We start from the raw sequence: 22,425 nt of genomic DNA on the forward strand, positions 1-22,425 counted from the left end.
ACTGTTGAATGGACCTACCTGTGACATTCAAGAATTTATTACAAAAGCTTAAGTAATAATAAATTACTTTTTACAACAACCCCCCGCAGAACCAGGGATAAGGGATAGGAAACCTGGCCATAAATTAGGTCTCGGCCTGGTTTTGAAAGGGATCATGCAACTTTTACCATTTGCCTAATTTAATGACCTTACTGGCGGACGGCTCATATTGGCTACCGCTCTAAACCAATAGTGTTCTGTGATTGGTTGATACAAAACAAGCCCAAATCACAGATGGCGGAAATTTTAGAAGCAGACAATTTTAGAAAAAATAATGATTTCGTCTGCTACGAAAAAATAAATATAAATGGTGTTAGATCACATTAGTTTAATTATTAAATCTGCTTAGAGTTAAACATTAAAAAAGGGCCACATAGAAAAAACAAAAATAACGGGATTATTTTTTTGGAAAGAAGGTAGCTACGAATTTTCATTTGGTAGTTTATAAATTAGATGTTGTATTTTGAATTTTAAAAATTTAGTACGGAGTTGATACAACACCTTCACCCTAATTTTTGTACAATACAACACAGTACAGATATATCATTACATTATATCCAGTATAGTATCCAAAGAACTTGATAGAATGTTACCCAAGTGCATATTTATTTATTTATTTTGAATTTTAATTAGCAATGAAATTTTCAAATAAAATTTTTACTCATTAATAAAAATGCAAATAATACAAACTAAAATTTGTCTGAGGGAAATCCAACGATAGCTTTCTGACAGTTCAAATTACCAAAGTAAAAGATAAAAAATTTTGGGAGAGAAAAAACTTCATTTTAACAAAAGCCATTAATATATAGGTTTATCAAAAGTTATGTTTTTTACTTTAAACTAGCTACCTGAATTTGATTCTATACTTTATCTACACACACACACACACACAGCTTTTTCATTAGCATTTTATACGAACTACTGCGCTATCCCAAAACTGGTTTATTAGGCTAGAAATAGGCCTAGGCTTGAAATAGGCCTGAAATAATATTTTCCTACGTTTCCCATCCCTTATCCCTGCGCAGAACACAGTAATAGTGTCTGACTGATTATGACGTAACAAAAAAAAATAGCCAATGAGAGGCCACTATAAATTTTACCATTGGTCAATAACGGCCTCTCATTGGCTAATTTTTTTTTGTCATAATCAGTCAGACACTATTACTGTGTTCCCCCCCGCAAGGTGCCTAACAAGAAACTTAATTTTATTTTAATCCACAATCATACTGAACAGTTTTGTATGTATTGATTTTAATAGAATTATATAGGATTTTATATTATGTTGATATCATCAAAACATTTGACCACATACTTCGTCAAATACCGGGCGATGCAGTTATAACACTTTAAAGTCAGACACAACAAAAAGAAATAACTATGGAATGCCAATATCTATCTTTCATGTTTGAACAATCGTAGTAAAGGTTTTTTAACACCCAACAGGCCACCAATTATTACTGCACGAAACTATAAAAAGTTATAGTTTAACTAGATATTTCCTACAGTTGTAGGCTATAGTTACATTATTTGCCTTGGCTTTTCCAGATTAACCTGAGCTATCCGAGGGTCGTATGATTGTAAGTAACCTTTAAAAATTACCTTTCTCGTATATCTGACTTCATTAAAAAAAATCCTACAATCTTTTCAACTTTAGGTTCTTTCACAGTTTTCAAACTCATGGTCCAAGGAGGTGTGATACATATATGTTTAGTCGTAAAAAAGTAGTATTTTCTTAACTTTTAGGAAGCTTGGTATGGTAATATTGTAAAACTTTCTAACATTACAAAACTTTTCTTAAAAAGAATTTTACTTTTACCTTTTGTAACTATAATTTGTTTTTTGATTTTATTAGTTGAGATAAAAGAAACTAGTTTTGTAGATTTATTATCATGAAAAGTATGTTCCAGAATGCTTACCTTCTCTCAGTAAGCATGACTGTATGTAATTTATATTCAACTAGCGGCTACGCCCCTAGAGGCCTCTAAATTTAATATAATTCTTTTTGTGGGGAGATAATTTTTTCTAGGGGTGAATTATCTTGGGAGGGTGTTGGTACTCTCCCCAAAACAGTTATAAACCTTCACAGGAACCATGAGAAGCTACCATGTAAAGAAGAACCATATCAGTTATTGGTTAGCTAGATCCTTCAGTACACACAGACAGACAGAGATCCATTTACTTTATTATAAGTATATACATACAATTTGGAAGAAAATTAAAGAGTTTTAAAATGATGTCTGTCAAACCTTGCACTCTACTATCGGTTATGAAAAAAAATACACCATTCGATAACTACTTGTAAGATTAAGAATTGCAAATAAATGCTATTTATGTTGTTGCTTTAAATTCGATATCCATACATAAAGGTTTTCTTTATGAAATCATTCTAAAGTATTGGTATTGGTTATTTTAACCCACTTTCCCCTGACAAGAATTAATCATCAATATCTTATATTACAGTCTTGGGGAGTTTAACATCAGAAAAAATATTACGTTTATTTTTACAATTTATGCCTTGAAACTTTTTGTACGCATTTCTTTTTCTGTTGTGTTATGTCTTGTTTTGTACTCTTTGTACAATGTACATATATCTGCGTAAAGTAAATTATTCAGAGATTTAAAAGGACATGACAGTGGCCGATAAATTGATATATATCCCCAATGGTGATATACAAAATTACCCCTTCTGCAGATTACAATTTGTGGTTAAAACATTTGGACACTTAACTTAATAAACCAATCAATCAAAAACTTTAAAAGTCCTTAAAATTATCAAGCTAACGAATAAAAATAAAACTTTACTATAAAACTTTGGGGACCACCGCAAAAAAAAGTCCAATGTCCCCTCCTTCCCTGAAAATATTGTTTCTGTTGAAAGCAAGCCTAATAAATAATATTTTGAGATAATTATGTTTACTTACAACAATGTCCGGGTACTAAGTCATGTTATGTAAATATCAAACAATACATTTTGTAGTTCGGCTTCTCTTAAATTAAGCATGTCCAGCTATCTTTAAACTACCTGTATATATACACATTTATAATACAGAGTAGTATGGTGTCTATCTGTGTGTTTGTTTGAAGCTTATGCTTATACAAATTAGTCCTGTGGTAGTTTTAGCTGAGATAAAGAAGTCAATTTTACTTTTCAACGTAGCAAATGATTGACGTTACAGACCTTTATAATAGAGATAGGTAGCCTTATTGAAATTTGCTTGAAATCTAGAATGGCCCCTGTTGTGCCACATTTTATATCTGAAAGATAGTTGAATTTTAAACAGGAATATTCTAAAACATCTAAAGAATGTTTTAGAATAGGTGTTATATATTTTCCGCAAGGTTTCATATTTCTTTCATGTAAGCTAGAGACACATAGGTAATATAAATTGTTGTTCTATCTACTAAAGTAAGAGGATGTCTGTCTGCCAGCCTGTATGTATTTTTGCTATAATCTCTTATATGGCTGGATTGATCGTTCAACCATTTTCAAGGAGGTCTAGGGAAGGTTTTAGGCTATTTGGAGCGAGGGTGAAAACCTCCCATTGAGATATCAATTTAAGATAAAAATCCACTTCTAAATTTTTCTATTTTAAGAACATTTTTGGAGTTGGGTACTTCCAACCCCCTGTTGGAGCGAAAAAGCAATTTGGGCTACGGTAAACAATTTGTAGATTAAATATCTTTTGGACAAAATGAAACTATATATGGCAGTAATTGCACACCTTAAGAATAAATTTAAGGTTTGACCCTTGTGGATGGATATTATAGTGTTTTAAAAAGATTTCATCATTACGATAATATTTCTTTTTAAACACAGCATTTACCTTCCTTCTAGATTTACACGACTGCTTCTAATGACAGAAGGTTTTTTTTATTGTTCGTATGCCCTGAAATTTGATTTCTGCGAAGGAATGTAATTCTACAGCAGTTAGGGAGTTGAATCCATTTTTATAGAAGCAGAAATATAATCTATGATTACAGTTTTGATCCTCTAAAAAAGTAATCTACCATTCCATTTTTCCCTCTCTTGGTGATGATATCATCAACGCCGATATGATTTTTGTAATCTACCATTCCACTTTCAAGAGAGGGGAAACTGGAATGGTGGTTTACACTTTTAACATCAACATAATTTAAATCATACATACTATTTTTAGATGTTAATCGTAGGAATGTATAAAATACTATTTATCATTAAAAAAAAATTATGTAAAATAAAAATAATAACTAGAATATACCATAACTATTATGTCGATTTAAATAAGGAAATTAATGTTTATGAATACGCTGATATGTAAACATAAATGTACCAGTCCAGTTTCGCCTCTATTAAAAGTGGAATGGTACATTTCAAAAATCGCATCGGCGTTAATGATATCATCACCAAGAGAGGGAAAGTGGAATGGTAGATTACGTTTTTTGAGGGTCAAAACCGTAATCATAGATTATATTTCTGCTTCTATAAAAATGAATTTAACTCCCTAACTGTACAGTAATCGATAAATATTTTGGCATCTAATACATAACTTATTACTAGTCTGTTTATTTAACTTTTCTTAGTATTTTTATAATTTGTCTTATATATTTGTGCTTTGCTACTTTTTAATGTTGTTATCCTAGTTATCATGATATAGTATTTGGATTGTTGATCTAGTTATTCCTTTCTCCCTCCTGGTGAAAAAAAAACTGTCTGATTAGATATCTTTACATGAAAGATGTTTCATTTTACATACAGCAGGGCAACAAATAGGTTTACAAAATATTATATTTAAGGAAGTATTTCAAGTATACCACCAGCATTTTTTAACTTTTTCTTTCTTTAAATTATGGGTTTGAAGGATGGCGAGTAGCTCTAAAACATTGTAAATTAAATTCAGAAGGTCTATTAGAAAAATCAGACATCACTTTATACTTAGAATCACCAAAATTATCTAAGTTTTTTTAATGCCTGTCAAGAAATTACTTTAATCCACTTTTCCATTCAACTGTTTTGATGCTATAATTTTATTGCTAAAATTGGTACAATAAACCTAGTTTTAAACCCAATAATTATCATTAGTATTTTACTCTTAACTAGCAGCTACGCTTCAAGCTGCCTCTAGGAGCATTGAGGGGGGGGGGGAAGAAGGGTAGAATTCGGAAACCTAATTTTTATATTAGTTTTACAAAGAAAACCAAAAAAGAATTTCAAGTGGGGGTAATTTTTTCAATGGGTGATTTTTGAGAGGGTAGTGGTGCCATCCCCCAAAATACTTATATACCTTCCCAGGACTTATAAGAAACTACATTGTAAAGGTAAACCATATCGGTTCAGCGAGATTCTTCGGTACAGACACACAAACAGACACATACATACTGTTACTTTATTATTAGGATTTGACATAAAATAAAAGTTAAGAAAAAAGAAGAATTTAAACTTATTTTAATTCTTGACTACAAAGTTTAGAACAAAGTTTATTCGTCACTTAACTTTTACTCTGTATAAACTTTCTTTGTAATTAAGATAAGAAATACAATTTCACCTAAAGCTCAGCACCTTTTCTAATTTTACTACATAGTTTCTTCGCCTCTAGCATCTAGGAGAGGGCGGAAGAGGTCAGAAAAAAGCCTAAAACTAACAAAAGTATATTTATAAAGTTCAACAGAAAAGTACAACCAATTCGGACCACCAATTTTCGAGATCATCAGCTTATGACAAAAAAATCTTACTACTTTATAATATATCCTGTATATAGGAAGGAAGGAGGCATTATATTGGTGCCCACATTTTTATAAACACGTTCCCTCATTCGTTTGAATGAATTACTTTTATAAAATATTGGTCGTTTGATTGTAATTAGCAGTATAAAAGTTTTTTTTTTAAATGTATCTACAGAAAAAGCAATATTGTTAATCGTCAAATTATCGTCCATTGTCCTATCCCTTTTAATTCCTGCAAGCAGAGATAGAACATAATTATGGTACATAGGAAATCCTCCCCCCCCCCCCCACAAAAGAACACTCACTTCCCAATTTTTTTATTACTTTTACTTTTTTCTTTGTAAATATAAAACATTTAGGTAAAACATAAAAAATATAAATTGGTTCAGCGAATTCAACTCCTAAATCCTAAAGTGTTCCAAGAGGCTTCTAGGATTGTAGCCGCTAGTGGATGATAGATAGACACCCAAAAATGGTATAAATAAAATAATTGGTTGGAAAGTTTGAACATTGCTCTTTTGAGCCAACCACTCTAAATTAACTGATTTACCCAAAGTTTTTAAGCCACACATCAGATAACGTTTTTTTTTAATTTTTTGTCCCACCCATCTCTGATATAGATATATTAAATAAATATACATACAAGAATATATTGCATTTAAATGTTGAAGTGTCCATTACATATACAATATACATATATAGCTCGTATTGGGATGTCAAATAAAGTTTCATGTAAATACATACAGGAATTTAAAGGGATAAGGCAATGCCCGATTAATTTATGGACATCCCCAATGATGATAAACAAAGATACTCTTTCTGTAGATTTATATTAGTGGTTGAAACGTTGAAACACTCAACTTAACGAGACAACCAATTAAGATTCGCTTAAGTCCCCAAAGTTGATAAGCCAATGATTAAGGAACGTTATTATAAAACTTTTGGGACTAGTGTAATAAACAGTCCATTGCCTCTCCCCTCTGTCTCTGAAATACATAGGTATGTAAAGTAATGTACATTCACTTCCGTTATTTCTAATTTTTATTATATAGGGGGTCAAATTTTCCGCATATTTTCTCATTTTGGGGTTTAGTCAAATGCTATTATCAAGCTGTTCTAAATTATCAGGAGCTGCTATTCAGCCAATTATTGCCGAAAATTAAATATTTTGTAGAGTTGGTATAAAACTGGTTTTTATATGTAACTGAAGAGAAGTGGGTAAGAAGGGGGGGGGAGAAATATGGGAAGGTGGTTGTGGGTAAATTTTCACTTAGAATTGTTTGTCATAATCACATTCCCTATTCCCTGTTAATTATGCCCATTTCAAATATATACATTTGGTCATAGTTAGGAACAGTTTGACTTAATAAAAGCATTTGACTACAACCTAACAACAACTTTATGGAAACTCAAAAAATCTTAACCCATCTCAATAATATGCGGAAGTAAATTCACAATTATAATATTTCCTATGTAATAACCACAATTTTGGCCAGCTTACCAAAACTTTAAACTCGGGTATACCTGGATTACCTATTACCTTATTGGGGTGGGATTCTCATTCGATTTCAAGTGATCATCTAGAGAACCCAATGGCATTGTCCGCTTGTATTTGGAGGTACTACTCTAACGATCATTATTGAAAATAGGTTAAGTAACACCCAACAGACAACCAACCAGGTTGTAAGGGAGGGGACAATGTATCGAATATTCAATTTTTAGGAGTCTCAGACTTTGGGTACTGGCTTAAAAGGAATGTGCAATAATTTAGCAGTTTCTGACTGAGTTTGGGTACTAGCGCATGAAATGCCGTTACTCGTTCTTGCCCAGCTACCAGCTAGCCGGGTTTAATAATCTTGTAATGTAAAAATCACACCAAAAAACCTCAACATATTTCATCAAAAACAAGTTGTGAACAAAATGCGTAACATTCTCCAGACCTTTTACATAAAACGAAAACGGGGGGCCCTTAACCTGCAAGGCCAATTTCCTAACTCTGTGGGGGAAATCATTAACACATTTACCTAATCTAAAATAACATGTCAAAAGCTACTGTGAAAATACGACGAAACCCGCTACTTCGTTTTCTTTCCATGATCCGATATTTCTTTTTGTTGAATGATTTTTTCTTTCATTGTCCTATACCTTTCTGGTTGAAAGTATAAATATGGAAAGAAAACTACTTGATGTTCTATATTCACATATGGTTTATGACATACAGTAAGTAACAATCATATTTTGTGTCCTCTCTGTGATTTTGGTTTGTACTTCCACAATTTAATCCTCCTATCCATGCAAACATGAACGGAGATTTCTTGAACTATAAGGTAAATCTTAATAGTGCTTCTTAGACAGTTAAAGTGTTTCTTTCATGTTCCCATAATGGTTAATAATCACCGTTCATTTTCTTTGAATTTACACAATGAGATGTTGTAATCCTTGTTGTTGATCCATTTAACATATAACATATACCTCTTAATTTTAATTTAGACATTTTACAATTGTCTTATCGATTCCTGTAAAATTTCGGTACGATTTAGAAAGCGTAGCAAACACTATAATCAGGACGAAACTGTCCATTTTAAAAATGTAAATTTTAATATTTTTACATAGTGACAAACAATTTTTAAATGATATAGATATCCTATTCATCTGATTTAAAAAAATGTAGGTATGTCTTTAAAGAGAAACCTAAATTTAACCAATTTTGTAACAAATATACGTACAATTTAGTCAAGACTTGTTATACTTTCTGAATTAGAGCTTTAATTTTATGGATATTGTCAATATTGTTTTAATTTACATTTGTTAATTGTATTGTTATAAAAATGCAACCTTTTATAATGTATTTAAAGTTTAAACACAGGGCTATGTATATAGCAACATACTAGAAGTATATATTTACATGCCAGATTACAAACTTTTAATAACTTTAAATTTATGTTTTCATAGGTTTATGCAAATTTTGGTTGGAAGCATCTTTATTTAATATAACCATCATTAAATAACACATAAAACAAGAATGACAACATATGTAAGACGCAAAGCAAAGATATGAAAAAAAAACAAAATTAAGAAATGGCGTAGTGTCCAATAAAAAAATGACGTCATACAATACAAATAACCAATTACAGGCCAGTATACAATTTAGCATTGTTCAATTATAATGTTTACTGACCTATTTTTCGTCATTTGTATTATATGACGTCATTTTTATTGGACACCCTGCGCGGTTTACAAAATTAAATTTAAACTAGATGCTTATTGGTGTAGGAAGTCTTTGCAAAAATAATTAACTGTTTTTCTTGAGTAGCAGCCGATAAAACACATTTCCCCAAAAAACGGATGACTTGACAAAAGAACGTAGGGATATTTGGAATTATTAAGTTGTTTACCTACTAATAAATGCCGAGTAAATCATGCTTCCCCCAAAATATTTAATTTGGACTGACAAAAGTTTAAGAGTTTCTAAACTGCACATACAAAAAAAGGGTAGATTAGAAAATATTTTAGTTAAAACAATTTTGATTTAATTCTCTGCTAGGTACCATTTTCAATGTGAAACCTAATTTAAATCCACTTCATTTCAAATTTGGGATCAAGTCAAGTATACAGAGAAAAGTATTTTTTATGCAAGTTAGAATTGTCCTATCGCATTCAAATTTTTACATGCTTATTACTGTAACAGATAGGTATAAATTAGAAATAAATTATATAATTATTACCAAAAAATCTGTATGACTGATTGTTTGGGTAACTTTGTGTGTGTGTTTCCTTGTCTGGATTCCAATGCATTAAAACTAATTTTCCTTATCCCACAAACAATAGAAAACGACTTTAGCTCTGCTGGTAAACGCGGCACTCCCTAAAAAGACGCGCATCCAAACATAAACAAAGGCATTCTTTTGTTTATATTGAGCCCAGCGCCATGTTTGGTTATGAAAACTCATGTATTGTTAATTGATATGTGTGTTAGCTGTGCTTAGATTCCCTCTTATGCTTCCCTGCTTGATGAGTACCCATCCAAGGTGAGTTTAAATTTCGCAGCGAAGGAATATGTGCTTTTTAAATGATTTTTTTCATATAAGTCAAAGTCATATTTTTTGTTTCTTAATTTTCATTTAAAAGACCAATTTAAATTGAATTATTTATACATATGATTATTTTAATGTAATTATTTTTGATGATTTTATCTGAAAATTATTAATTTCTATTATGTTTGTTGCGAAAAAGCATTATTTTTATATCATTTCTTTGTTTAATTTTATTAAAATCACTAAACCTCTCGCTTAGCTGTATTTTAAAAATTAAAATGATATTAATATCTTGTATTAACTCTATTGTTATTTTTTAGAGCCACAAGTTTCATAGTATTTCAATAAATACAATTAGTAACATGCTCTGTTTGTACTCTGGGGAAGTTGAGGATGATTGGTCTGTTCGACCTTAAGATCTTGAAGACGGCAATGTCTAGCCGCCTTCCATGACACTGATATTATAATGCTTTAACCGCAGAGCCTACGAAATAACTGAACCCCCAATAATGCATTTAAGGTTTGAAGTATAAGAAAACAATTTTCAGTATCGTTTCGATACCGATTAATTTCCAGTGGATAAGAACCAGTTCTCGGCCACTCCAAAAAATCATGAATTGTATCTTATTATATCCAGTTTTATATGAATACTAGCGGATTCGCCCCCTAGCCTCTAGGGGCGTTGCCCCAAGAGGTATAAAAATAAATTTAAGTACCTCTGGAGATGACACCACTAATTTCAAATAATTAAAGAAAAAAATTGTAAAACCTCTGGGGATGCCCCCAATATTTTCAATTAAAAAAAAAATTGGGACGGACGGACAGACATCAAGCTACTTATGTATTGTATTATAGATAAAAATGTACAATCATAATATCAAAACTAGTTTTGTTATCCAGTGCCTTCGGTATCTCGGGGCTAAAAAAACTGATTTTAATCTTTTATTAAGAATAACTATTCTATAATTCGCGCGTTTTCTTTAGCTGTGCCGTTGTAAATTGATTGTAGCCTTGTATGTGCAGCTTTATAGGCGCTATAACAACCCCTATATTCATTCAAAAGTACTTTGATTTGATTTTTTACATGATCCAAATTTTGCTTTCAATTTAAATGCTTTGATGCAAAAAAAACTGCACCCTTTAATATTTCGCTCTATTTTCTCTTCATAGAGAATTTATTACAAGAGGCATAACTTTCTTTATATAATTTTTGGATCTGATATTATATAGAGACAAATATAACTCAAAAACTTAAATAGAATGACAACATCCAAAGATAGAAAGCTTATAACCAAATCTATAATAATATACAGGCATTGAGTACAATAGTATCTTGAATAGGACGTCAAAGCTTTTTCTGTTGTGGGATACAAAATTTCTATATGAAAGGGGTTAAATTTAACGTTTATTTTTCGGGTTTTCTTGGTGGGTGGGGGAGTTCGTTGCAATGGCACTGAGGAAAATAGTATCTTGAATAGAACGTTAAAGATCAATAGAGGGGTCTTCGTGGAAGTCTCTTTTGATATTTTAAGATTGAGCACGATATTTTAAAAATTGCATATAAGATGTCAAGCCATGTTTCATAACGATAAGGTGATTCTTGTGTACTTTACAAATCTAATGTACATACTATAATTTTGAAAAGCCTTGCTCTTAAAACATTCTAAGATATTAGCTCTAGCTTGTGGGGATGGAAACTATTAAGAATTGATTTTACCCATCTTCTTAATATTTCTCCATTATATGGATGCAGAAGCGTACAGGAAGGGGGTGTTTGGGGTTTTTCACGCCCTTTGTAGATAATACATTGCGTAAAATCCAGGAATCTAAAGGGATAAGATAATGTCTGATAAATTGCTGTACATCCCTAATGATGATAAACAAAATTACCCCTTCTGTAGATTAAAATTAGTGGTTGAAACGTTTGGACACTCAACTAATTAGTCCAACCAATAAAAATTCAATAAAAGTCTCCAAGGTTATTAAGCAAACGAATAAAAAACGTTATTATAAGACTTTGGGGACAAGTGTAATAAACAGACCATTGTCCCCTCTTTCTCTGGTGAAATCCCTTACTAAAATGGTGGTGGGCAGGGGTTTTGGGAGGTGGTTGTACCCCCTACAACATTGAGTTATACCCTCTAACAAATTTTACACTAATTTAAGTTAAAAATTATTTCCTTGTGTTTTATCGCCATATTGAATTTAGTATTGTTAAATTGTTTTACCATCATTGGATTTTGTTCTTGCAACATGCTAAATTTATAACTTTGGAAGTTTTAAAATATTTGTTGCGCTTCGCGAACCCTTTTTTAATATTCCTGTACACGCATCCTATATGAATGCATTGATCCAGTAGTAAAGCTTAGTATTCTACTCATCACAATCAAACCACCATATCTTCCCTGTAAAACTTGGAAGAATTATGTTGACAATTTTCTTATGGCTGACATATTTTCGACATTATATTAATGACCACAGTGGGATCCAGTGGGACATCCAAAAAATTTAAAATTGACTTTTATCTATCCTAGGAATTAATAATGGCTGTAAGTAGACAGCTAGAAAAGAAATTTTTAAAAAATATTCATTTTTGGCGGATTTATGCCATTTTTAAAAAAGGTAGTGAAAAATTTCTTTTCAGTTTTGATGATTTTCCAGATTTTTTTACACAATTTTTTCAAAGCAACAAAAAATACATTTATGTTCATTTTATGAAAATAATTTTTGATTGAGGTACTTTTCAGATACGTGTACCAATGTCTAATTAAAGAAAAAATTTAAAAAAATATTTTTTTGGTGGTGTAAATTGACATTTTGTGAGAAAATTTCACCAAAAATATTAAGATTTTTAACCCCAAAAAATCAGTTTTCTCCATTTTACCCAAAAACGGCCAGGATGCCCCGGGTTTTGCAATGATAATATTAATATGCAACATGTATTGTGTTTAAAACAGTTTTCATAACCTGGGGCCTCCCGGCCGTTTTTGAGTAATTGAGCATTTTACATTGCATGGTTTGAACAATTTTGTTCTTGTTAATTTGAAATTTTTCCTCGTTAGAGGGGGAAGGAGTCATTTTAGAGCCCAAAGTCATCTGTGCAATGTTTTCTAACTTTTTGAGGCGGAACTTCCTTTACTTATGCATTATTTGCCTCCGGCCAACCGTTTCGCCGTTATTTGCCGCCGTAGGTGTGATTTTTAACGATTTTTGCCGTTCTTGCGGTTTTAATGGACATTTAAGGGAACAAGGAGTCCTTAAAAAAAGATGACTTATAAATACTTTTATTTTAGCAATTAAATTTGCTAAATTTCATGTGTTCTGAAAAAAATTGTATTTCTAACTGGTTTTGGTTCAGCAGAAATTCAAATTCGGGGATTAATTATAATATTGCAAAAACATTATATATGCGTCTGAGAGAGATAGAGAAATATACGTTTGAGAGAGAATATAATATAAGCAATTATGTTTATATTCTTATACAAACTTTAAATGAAGATAGCTAGACTTAGAATAAAGGTATTAACACAAAATCAAAAGTGTTTTGAAAATTATGTTATTGTTGTTTATATCTGTAAAAAAAACATTAGAAAACATGCCTTATTAGTGTCCTATTTTACTGATACTGGACCTACCTAAAAATGCCGGGACTCGAACTGGGTGCACCTGACGCTATATTCATGTTCACAAACATTGTTTGCATTGAAGAAATATTTACATAGACGTTTATTTTGTTAAAATATTCCTATCCTAACTAAAGTTATGAAGGTTTATAGATTTTTTAAAAATAGGGTAGCTTCGCTCCTCCAAAACCGCCAGACGTACTTACCAAATGCACATTAGAAGTTAACAGGAGCAAAATTTATGTTATTTTTGAGTTAAAGCAAAAGAAATTACATCATTTCGTCAAATACAAGCTTTTTTATTGATGTTTACTTTTGTCTACCCTTAATGTCCCGTTTTTTGGCAAAAGATCCCACTGTGTGACAATACATATGTCTACTATCCAGCATTGAATAAAAATGGATTGGACTGACATATAATCGACTTTAGGCTAAGACAAAAATTTTATATTTATAACAGCACAAAATTTTAGTTGGATTAAATGCTTCGATTAAATTAAACATATGCAAAGTACTTTACACTAATATTGACATAGTTTACCTGGATGGACAGGCAGCCAGTCGCGAATTTTATGTCATTCAGCTGCTTTGGATTTAACTAAATGGTAGGTTAAAATCTATTAATATAATTTATCAAAATGGCAGTCAGTCGCGAATGTTCAGACGTTCAGCTGCTTTAATTATATTACCATGATTTACTTAGGTTGCCAGACAATCAGTCGATAACTTACTGCCGCTCATTTGTTTTGAATATGCCTTAGAGAATATTCATTTTATGGAAGCCTGATGGCGGCTGTCTGGCAGCTGCCGAGCCCTGTTAATGTACCTGTCCAGCCAGTAGCCACCATGGGTATATTTGTTTACAGTTTAAACTTCATTATCAAATGAGTTTGTGTGAAAGTTAGTGTGCCTCCAATTCCGCGGATTTATAAAATTATGAAAACTTCTTAACCCATGTTATTACAACGACATAAACTTCCTTTCTCCATTTCTTAATTTTTAAATCTTTCACTTCTTCTTATTAATTTGCCAATGGTCATTTTACGAATTTGAAACAGTATATATATTTGACGATAAGCGGAAGTGAAAGCACAATGTGAAATTGTGTAAACCAAACAGATATCTTCATAAATGCATTATTGTTTCTTATATTAAAGCTACTGTACTATTCTAAAATTAAAGATCATATTGGACAGATTGGGTACAAGGCAAAACTACAACTATTAGTGAAACACATGGTGTACCAATGTCAATTTGAATGTTAAGTTTTCTGCTTTTTACTATGTGTAGATAAGTTAGGCATTATTTTGATAAATATTTGGTCCCTAGTTAAATAAATGCAAAGGCTTGACTCTAGACGTCCAAAGGTAGGGGTGAATGGGTGTTTAATACCCTCAAACATTGAAACCCCTCATTTTACCTCATCAAAATTTTAAAAAAAGTACATTAGATTACCACCTTCCACCTCCCAAACCTTTGAAATCCCTGACTAACCTACCTCAAAATAAAAAAATTGGATGTACCTGGGCCACTCAACCCAACCTGGCAATGAGTATTTAGTAAACATATATTTCCTCATGATCCTAACTGATAATGTTGATTAGATGCAAAAGCTCAAACTCCCCCGACAAATGAGTTTTTAGAGAACAGCTATTTGTTTCTGAGCCTAACTGGTAAAGTTAATTAGATGCAAAAGCCCAAACCCCCCCTAGTAGTTGAGTATTTAGTAAACAGTAGTTCTTTCATGAACCTAACTGGTAAAGTTAATTAGATGCAAAGGCTCAAACTCCCCCGACAAATGAGTTTTTAGAGAACAGCTATTTGTTTATGAACCTTACTGATAAAGTTGATGAAATGCAAAGGCCCAAACCCCCCTAGTAGTGGAGTATTTAGAAAACAGTAGTTCTTTCATGAACCTAACTGGTAAAGTTGATTAGATGCAAAGAATAAAAAACGGCGAATGAATATATACTTAGTAAATAGTTATTCGTTCATGAACCTAACTGGTAAAGTTCATTAGATACAAAGATCAAAACCACCTGGCAAATGAGTATTGGTAAACTGCAATTCATTCATGAACCTAACTGGTAAATTTGATTAGATGCAAAGACTCAAAACCCCCTGGCAAATGAGTATTTAGTAAACAATTATTTGTTCAAGAACCTAACTGGTAAAATTGATTTGATGCAAAAACCCCTTGGAATATGGGTATTCAGTAAACAGTAATTTGTTCATGGACCTAACTACAGGTAAAGTTGATTAGATGCATGCAAATGCGCACAAACATTACTACCGCAAAAAGATTTGTTTATACATTTGCTAAAATTTGAATAATAAGATTTTATAAAAAATTAAACAGTGTGACCATCACCACTCTAAAGAGGAAATGAAAATTTAAAAAATACACTTAAGACTTAATATGAAATTAGCAAATAAGATTATCCAACAAAATTTTACGTAGAAGATGAACACCAATGTAAAATTTTACTATCAATATATTCTTTTCTGAAATGATTCTGGATGAAATTTTAGGCAAAAATGTTGTTTTTAAATTGAAAATGGTCGCTTTTATCATCAGTCACAATGCTATTCTTCAAGTGTTCGTGTCCTTCTATCTAATGATAACGCTAGTTTGAAGATTTGATATTCCAATTTCCCGCTCGTTTTTGCTAAAACTACATTTGTACGATATTCGCAGCAATACCAATTATTCGTCATGAAATTTATGCAGAATTCATGGTACACTTGTGTTTGCAACTATCCGAAAATGAGGTTTTGTTCAAACAAATGCAGTGTTTAAAATAATATAATCAAGGTGAAAAACCATTACCCAGATTACCTTTAAAAAGTAAACCTTCAAGAAAAATTAATTATTTTCCACGTTTAATTTGAAAATGATAAAGCGATGTGGGGAGTAGTTAGGTAGAGTGGGAGATATTGGACTGGTTTACAAACTTTGGGCTATGTTATTAAATTTTGATTGGTTGATATAAAATTTGTAATATTCAAATATTTTCACTAGAAATATTTCTACCATCTAGTGGCTCTGTATTTAAAGGTATAAGAAGTGGGCACAAAAAATGTTTAAAACCATACCAAAGAGTTTAATCTAAAATCAAAATAGCCTAAAACCACACCAGGATCTATGTGAAGCTCTCTTGGAAGAACTCAATTGAATAGTTATTAAAATATTAAGCTTCAGACAAGAATACCTTACTTCTTTATATAATAGGATTTTACCCTAAATCCATTAAAAATGGTAGCAGGGTCCAAATTTCATTAAAAAATAACCTTCTTTTGGCCTATAAAAGCTTAAAAATTGGACCATTCCAATATCGAGTGCACCTTCTTAATATTTGTAATTTATCAAACTATAAGAACAATATAAAATAATTGATTTAATAATGGAGAAGTGCAAAAGTAGTATATTTGATATATGGTTTTTAACCAGGTATGTTAAGGGATAAGACAATGGCTGATAAATTGATATTGTACATCCCCAATGATGATACACAAGATTCCCTCTTCTATAGTTTACAATTATTGGTTGAAACCTTTGGTCTAATGAATTAACCAATCAAAACTCATTGAAAAGTTCCCAAAGCCAACGAATAAGAAATTGTTTTAAAAACTGTGGAGATTATTGTAATAACCAGCCAATTGTCCCCTTTCTTCCTTGTTTTTAACACACAAAATGTGTGCTATAAAGCCTTTAATTCCTCCCAATGTCTGTCTGTTATGCGTTACTACACATATAGCACAATTTGAGAGCTCTTAAAATAATATTTATTAGAGTATATTAGTGCTTATTTATCATATGTTATTTTTCATATTGCTAACCATCACAGAAAAGGGAAAAGAAACTGAAATATTTAAAATAACAAATAGTTTGCAGTTTAAAATATGTATTTAATTTTACACACAATTTAACCAACGAGTTTAACAACAGTTATGAGAAGCGAAGGTTATAAGAAAACCCCATTTCTCCCATCTCCTTTGAAGAGATTTTCTTCCCCTCTTCTCTTTTTCTTTCCCGAAATCTATATGACGTCATAGGAACAAAAGTGACACAAAAGTAATACAGATTGGGCTTTGTCGAATTTAGAATACCTTAGCAGTAAAGGGCGGAACGACAGACAAATGAGGATTATAGATTAATTGCCATTTTTTGACAGAATTTTTTTTAATCAGTCTTCAAGCTGCCGCCGAGAAAAGCATGTTTTCAACGGATTCGACAAAAAATGGCCTAAAAATTTATGCAAATCCCCAATGATGATACAAAAAATTACCTCTTCTGTATATCACAATTATTGGTTGAAACGTTTGGACACTCAACTTAATGAACCAACCTAAATTAAGTTAATTGAAACTTTGGAGACTAGTGTAATAAACTTTCCCCTCCCTCTCTGATGTTTTCCCTTTGATAAAGCTTATTGTGAGACGCAGGGTCTTTGGTCATATAGAGTAGCCTCGCTGCTAAAACTGAGAGAGTTGGGTTAAAGAAAAAGTGTAAATTTGGTGAAGATAAAGAGAGAAGAGTGTTACATCACATAAACAAATTTTTAACTAACTATAAAACCACAATAATAGCAAGGATGACAACATTTAAAAGCGAAGCTCTGAGATGGAAGGACAAACGAACATTAACACTTTTAGAGTAGCATAAAATATTAATGCCTAAATCTAAACAAAATCTTAAGTAAATTAGTTGCTAAACTGATTTAACACATGATACTGTTTAAGGTCATACTTAAATTTTTAGGACTTGATTATAGGGATGCTTTGCTTATAACATTGTACCTTGTTGTAATAGAAATAGTATACCAAAAAAACAGATCAATTAATTGATGAAGTAATTAATTTGTTTTTCTAATAGTTTTAAACAATTTGATTCATATGTTAGTCTATTTTTTTTTGAAAATCTGAAAGTCTATTTTGCAGGCGTGCATGCACACCATAAGTAAGAGAATTGAAGGAAGAATTTAAACAAATAAATATAAGTAAGGTTACACACAGGGGCGTGCATACGATTTAGGCCTGGGGTGGGTAAGATGGTAAAATGAACATAGAAATAATACAACCTCCACTCTCCTCTGGAAATTCTACCTTTCATGAGAAGGATGGGATCTACTGCAGTTCACGGTAAAATATTGCTGATATCGAATATTGCCAAAAATCTATGAATTCTAAAGGCTGCTAGCTGCCGAACGGCTGAACGTACAGATCATACCCGCACACCATTTTAAGCGGTATAAGAAGGCCTACAAATAATCTGGAATAGCACAGGGAAAGCTTCACTGAAGAAAAAAACGCGTAAAATAGGCATTTTTCGCGCATTTCTCTGCACTGCGAGATAATTATGTATTATTGATTTATGGCTATTCCAGATTATTTGTAGGCCTTCTTATGCCGCTTAAAACAGTGTGCGGGCATGATCTGTAGGTTCAGCCGTTTGGCAGCTAGCAGCCTTTTAAATTCATAGATTTTTGGCAATATTCGTTACCAGCAATATTTTACCGTGAACTGCAGTAGATCCGAAGGATGTACTTAACACCCCATCCTTCACTGGATTCTGAACATAACCTCTACTCATGGCAATTTTGGGATTTAGGGGGACCAACCTTTCTACCCTTAGCCACCCCCCATTAATCTTTATGGTTACACACAAAACTAAAACATTCATGGAAAAAAGTTTTATATGGCAAGTTTGTTTCTCCTTAAACACAAGCATTTCTTATTTATCAGAAAATAGTAAATATTCTTATCTTAGATTCACGTTCGCTATTATAGATGATGTCCTCTTTGACTTGCTGAATGTTCTCTAAAAGCCTAAATGATACCAATGTTATTGTTATCAACAATGCAGAATCTTTGACTGTTTTAAAAGTTGAAGATAGATATTTGTTTTAGAGGAAAATTTCTTCTACGGTCATCATCTTATATGACAAGTTTTAAGCATTTGATAAGTGTGCAAAACACAAACAAATACACACCCACGACAAACACACCTAACCTGAGATCTAAATAAGACATTTTCTTTAACACTACTAAAGACTATGTAGACATGGTTTTTGTACGTTTCTATTCAAAATTTAAATTTTTTAATGGTGTTATTAAAACTTTTGAATATTAGTTTTTGATTAATTCAACGAAAAATAAATTCTATAATGTAATCAAATGCTTAACTTCAAATTTTTCCTATTAAAAAAATATTTTGCTTTTCATTAATGAAATGAATAACTTTGGTTTAAAGTGAAAAAAAAGTAAAAAAAGTCTCCAAAAGTCACAGATTGGAAATTAGATAACCTTCAAAAGGAATGCTAGTTGGATGCCAAAGTGGTATTTTTAGTAGCGAAGCTACTCTATGATTCACTTTGTCCGTCCGTCAGTCCGTAACGCTATGGGGGAAATGGGATTTACTCAGCTTCTATACAAGATAGAATGCTGAAATTTTTTGACAACATTCCCACCATTAAGGAGCACAATTAACTATAAAACATCATTGGCGGTCGGACCGATTTTTAGCAGGTTTTAGGCTATTTTTATATTTTTCACATTTTTCTCCATATCTCCAGTGTTTATGGTCCGATTTTCAAAATTTTTTCAGTTACAGATATCAAAATTAAATTTCCCGTCGTTTAAAGACACAACCATGAAAGCCAGACTGCCTTTTTAGCAGGTTTTAGGCTATTTTTATATTTTTCACATTTTTCTCCATATCTTCAGTGTTTATAGTCCGATTTTCAAAAATTTTTCAGTTATAGATATCAAAATTAAATTTCCTGTCTTTTAAAGAAAATAACCATGACGGTCAGACTGCCTTTTTGGCAGGTTTTAGGCTATTTTTTATATATTTTAGACTTTTTTCCATATCTTCAGTATATATGGTCCGATTTTCCCAATTTTTTGAGTTAAGGATTTAAAAATTAATTTTTTTGTCGTTTTAAGTAAACAACCATGGCGGCCAGACTGCCTTTTATCAGGTTTTTGGCTATTTTTATATGTTTTACATATTTTCCCATATCTTTGTCTATTTTGATCCAATTTTCAACTTTTATGGGATATCAGTATCAAAATAATTTTCCCATTGTTATGAGCATCTTTAATTTAATTTACTTTGACCATCGTCATCATACAAAATAAAACAAGGTTTCATGTTTATTTTATCCAATAAATCTATTCTTGATTTTAGTAAAAACCTTTTAAATCTACCTGTACGTATTCCCATCTATGATTTTTTGTGCTTCGCTACTTATGGATGTTGTCATCCTTGTTTATATTTTAAATGACTTAATTTGACTTAAAGACATTGCAATTGTGGAAATCATTTCTATATGAATCATTATCCATATGGTACATTTAGTAAACATTAAAAAAATTATTTATTAAAAAATAGAAGAACAATGAGATAATGATTAATTACCTCATTATACATTGACCCTGTAATGAGTTATCATTAGATGTTGTGTAATATGTAAATTTATTGTAACACTTTTTACAATATGTTTTTTCTATTTAATGTATCTAAGCCATTTTTTTTGGTGGTGAATTTTACACCCAAGTTGCTCTCTAAGTGTACTTATATTTTTCAATATGTTTTGTGCATGGTATGGTATCAAATTGCCTCATAAACGTTGTTGTAAACATTTTGCACAAAAAACTAAAAGTTATCACTGACGCATCATAGATTACAACTTTTCTCACAAAACTAATCATACTGTGCTAGTTTATTAATTTCTCTTATTACAATAAAAATATATAGAAAAAAACATGCCATGTACACACTTTTAAAACAATATTTTAAGTTTGAAATTAATAAGATTCTCAGACAAAAAAAATTTATGCACAAGTATATATTACTTTGAGATATCCTAATTTACTCTAAAACTGCTATTTTTCCTTTATCCTTTTGGTTTAAATTGACAAAGCAATTAAAACAAACCAGATTGAATGGGTGCAGAATGGCTTTGCTTGTTGTAACTAGCTGAGGAAATATTATTATTTACAAACATTGTTAATATTATCTAATTTGTTTTTATAGCACACACCTGACTACCATGCACATAGGGTACAAAAGTACAATAGCTAGTAATTCTATATAGGGCAATACCTGAAAAATCTAAATACTAACTTCTTTTCAAATAATAATTGACCAGTGCAATATTAATTGATGTCAGTGTGCTAGTCATTAGCTTTGAATTAGCTTAGCTTTCAAAAAAACTTTTGTTCAATTCCAATAATTTGAACAGTGGAATTTCTTTCTTTTAATTATGCAGGTAATTAGTTTTGAATTAGCTTAGGTTGCTTAGTAATAAGTAGAAAGGGGCATTCTACTTTTCCCAAAATGCCTAAAAGAAGGCAATATCAAGATATGTTGTATTAGACCTTTTCTGAAAATTCCTGTGTAAATTATTTTCCAGTAGGATTTAAAATCCAACTAATATCCACAGGATTAGAACTGGTTTCCAGAACTACTTAAATATCATGTATAGTAGCATATTACAGACAACGTTTCACAAATATTAAAATAAAAATCATAAAATTGATAACAGCTGTCTAAACAACAATGTGGTAAATAATTATTACATATTTTGATCTATTCCTAGATTCCTACTTTAGATGAGACCTGACAGTTTTATTCCAGAGGAGAATAATGTCTCTTCAGGGGACAATAAATATTTACACTACAAACAAATATTAATGCTCCCATTTATATAAACAATATACAAAATATACACATAACTAGATAATTTGCAGCAGCACTGCTACTCAAAACTAATATTTTGTAAGTAGTATATAAGTGTCTTGAAATCTTATAATAAAAAAATCTACAAGAGGTATAATGCAAGTTTGCAGTAAAAATGCTCCTTGATTGCATTTATATGCATGTTTCATTCAAGCAATATCTCAGACATATCAAAGAATCTTTTTATTGTTTTCTGTGTTTCTTATTGATTATACTGAACATTTATGAACAGTATACTATCCTTATCATTTTAAATGTGAATAAAGTGTCCATAACTTTTTCA

The sequence above is a fragment of the Acartia tonsa genome, chromosome 6 (genome assembly GCF_053477335.1).
Source record: "Acartia tonsa isolate MP-2025a chromosome 6, ASM5347733v1, whole genome shotgun sequence".
Taxonomy (NCBI): Eukaryota; Metazoa; Arthropoda; class Copepoda; order Calanoida; family Acartiidae; genus Acartia; species Acartia tonsa.